Genomic DNA, 3,815 nt, shown 5'->3' on the forward strand with positions numbered 1-3,815 from the left:
ATTTGGTATAAGATTGAACCTCTTCATGCCAAGTGATAGAAAAATGCATTACATTTTTTACAAAATGTTTACAAAAAGCTCGTGAGGCAGGGCGCCTTGGTGGCTCAGTCAGTTAAGCGTTCAACTTCAGCTCAGGTCATGATCTCGTGGTTTGTGAGTTCAAGCCCAGTGTCAGACTCTGTGCTGACAGCTCAGAGCTTGGAGCCTGCTTTAGATTCTGTGTCTCCCTCTTTCTCTCTCTCTCTCTCCCTCTCTCTGCCCCTCCCTTGCTTGTGCTCTGTCTCTGTCTCTCAAGAATAAACACTAAAAAAAAAAAAAAGCTCGTGAGGCAATTGCCTATCATTTTTAGTTTTGACAGGTCAAGAGGGCTTAAGGACACAAATTTGGATAAGGATATACTATCTAGATGACACAAATTACAAATGGAAGCACTGCCATAATTTGCTTTATCAAGTGCCCACTTACCCACCATAAGGTCACAACCACAATTTAGACCCTGACAGCTAATCTCCAGCTTCCCTTCTCTGCTTCTGATCTTCCACATCTCTGAAAGGCTCACAATGTTAGTTAGCCTCAATTAAGAGCAAGAAAATGAGTATGGAGTTTAAACTGGGGTGACCTCTTCTCCGAGATGAAACAAGGGACCATCAAAGTTCACCAGAACATCTGGCAATGCCAGCTGAGGGAGACATTTCCATAAAGTTTTATTATCAAACACAAGGTTTGTGCTGATGGCAATAATTCATAACCTTAGAGTCAGCACTTTTATTCTTTAACTTAAAGCCTCAATTAGTTGAAATCGGTGGACCATTTTGATGAAATAATATTTCTGGTTAATCGGCCCTTTATAAAAAAAAAAAAGAAAAAAGTCAGTACTCTGTCAGCATCTTTCTAAACACTATAAGCCAACGTTCCGCGTTAAGAGGCCTGGTTCCCTTCCATAAAACCAATATAGTGTTGATGATTACAGACCTTACAATGCCTCTGCCTTGTAATTCTGAATCTCGCTTCTCATTTTTCCAGGACCATGCATTCGTTCATTTATCAATCAATGTGATAAATATTTACCAAAAGCCCACTATGTGCCAAGTGGTCTTCCAGAGGCACAGAACAAAACAGACAAAATCACTTCTGTGGAGATTCGCTTTTAGTACAATGATCTGTGTATCAGGAATGAAAGGCTGGGCTGACTTGAGTTTTACTAGTACCTACCCAGGAACTTGATGTTTGATTAATCACTGAGGTCAGCTAGCCTGATGTTACCTCCTGAAAATATATATTTCTAATATATTTAAATATAGTTTCAGGGAGTTGAGTTCTGGCTAGTGAAGGTATTCTCCATTGTATCTCTCTTAATTACAGACAAGGAGAGAGAAAAACCATGTATAATAGAACGAATGCTGAATCTCTAAAGTCTTTTAAATCTAGAACTGTTTTTACCCCCTCAGTCTAAGTTATCTCCTCTACTGGAAAAAAGATTTTTTTTTTAAGTAAAACAACTCAAGTTTTTTTTTCCACTGCTAAACAGAGGACAGAACATCATCACCAACCATCACAACCCTTCTGCAATCTTAGTCCTGTCAAGGAACATCCTGTAATTTCCCCCCTTCAGAATCAGAACTGAATCCAAGATCAGTGCAGAACCGGGTGCTAATAACAGTCCAGTCACAAATGGTTCTGTGTCTCTAAGCAGGCGTTGTTTTTTTTTTTTTTTTTTTTTTTTTTTTTCCAGAAGACTGAACTCAGTTAGAAATCTGAAAACCAGAGAGGGCCAGTGAGGCTTGAAGGTAGTCCAGAAAAGAGCAACTAAAATGACTGAAAGCTTGGGGGGGGGGGGGGGGTAGGGGGGGGGGGGTGCTCCTGGTGAAGAGAGGCTAGAACAGAACGTATCCCCGCGATTGCTTGGGTAACAGAGAGGACTCCGAGGAATTCAAAGGTACATGGCAGTGAGGCGCTGCAAGCCATCGACCTACATGCTGAGAGAGCTAAACCTACACTAATACTACAGGGAGTGCTTTACATGTCTCATCTTGTGTTTAAGCCTTTCAGTAACTCAGGAGGCAGATATTATCGCTATTATTCCCATTGCATGGTTGAGGAAAATGGAGGCTTACGTAACTCGCACAAGGCCACGCAGTTAATAATGGAACAATTGGGATGTAAGCCAAGCTGGCTCCAGAGCCCCAGACCTTAATTGCTACACCATACAGCCTGAAGAGGAGAAACGCCCAGCTGTCCGTAAGATGTAGATAAGTGAAGGCATGTAAACGCACAAGAATCCAATACTCATCACTCCCAAGATTGTCCACAGAATAGAATGTCTTATTGAGATGAATGAGATTCAGGTCTGCCTGAAAGCTAAAAGCTAAATTAAAATGGCTTTGGGGGTCTCCTTGTTTCTGGTAATGATTTAAAAGATGGTTTTTACACATTTTGCCGTCTGGAAAACACAGGTGACATAAAGAAAATTAACATCGAATTAAATAACATATGTGATGTCCTTGGAATGTTAAATATCCAATTAGAGAGTGAACTTTTGTCAGTGAGGGAAAACTGGAGTACTTACAATTCAGGTATCTAGCATTATAATGTCAAGTAAGCGTTCATGTCTTGGTGGTTCCGTACAGGTAAAGGGGTGGGCGGAAAGCACGTAGAAAATGTCTGAACTATCTCTGCTCTGTCTGTCTGAGGGTGAAATTCCTAAATATGTTATATTTTGCTTTAAGGCCTTAGAGGAAAAAACCTTAAAGAAATTGGCATGAATCTTTCAAGAAATCTAAGGTGGCAGAAAATGTGCTTGTGTTTCCTGTGAAAAAGTTAATTTGTATGTCGGGGACCTAGAAAATGGGGGCCACTTCAGTGGCCGAGCCCATGTCACAAATCTAAACCTAAGTCAGCCTGTATTTACGGAAAACACCTGTCAAGGAAATTGAGCATACGACAGTTACAGTCCTCCAACCCAGTTTTTGATAGCTTACCTTACCCTAGAAAATATGACCTGCTAGCTTTCCAAAGAAATTCCTGACCTCCTGGACACTTGCAAGAGACAGGCGTGTGCCAGTAAACAACTGAGGGGGAAGGGTTTTGATTTATTATTTGCAGATTCCCACGATACAAATACTCCCGCCATGTTGGATTTCAAGCCAACAAGTTGAAAAGCCATCGAGCCCGTGCCAGAGGCTCTGGCAGATTATTGCTTCTAGACCCTCAAGGCAAGTTCAGCCAACGTTCTTCTTGTCGTAGACTTTTGGATTTCACAAGCAAATATAAAGATTTTTGAAAATTAGAAGAAGAGTAACCCCAAATCTCTTCCTTCCCTTCTCCCTCTCTCCCTCCTTCCTTTGCAAGTGCTTAAAAAAAAAAAAAAAAAAAAAAGACAATCTATAATCACCATCATTTCTTTTAAAAAAGGACATTTTAACAACAAAAAGTGAAAACCGCATAATTTTAGAATAAAGAATAGCCCTTTAAATTTAAGGAATCTAGATCAAGAAAATTTTATTACCTTCTTTTTCTAATCTTGTTATTATATACCTGTGGAATTTTGGTATATCCATTAGGATGTGTTTTGGCTACAGTAATGAAGAACATGGAAGTGGCTTAAATAATACTTCAGGTCATTTCCTTACATATGAAGAGGTCTAGAGGTTCGTGGTTGCCAACAATAGTTAGTTGTCCTGTGATGCTATCAGATACCTCTCTTGCCCCAGCTCTCTTTTCCATTGTCTTTAGCCTATTTACCTTTTTCTCAAGAGTGTAGCTTCATGGTCATTAGATGGCTGCTGTACTTCCAAGAAGATGAAAGGAAAAGGGCA

Source organism: Panthera uncia, chromosome B4, assembly GCF_023721935.1.
Source record: "Panthera uncia isolate 11264 chromosome B4, Puncia_PCG_1.0, whole genome shotgun sequence".
NCBI classification, from domain to species: Eukaryota; Metazoa; Chordata; class Mammalia; order Carnivora; family Felidae; genus Panthera; species Panthera uncia.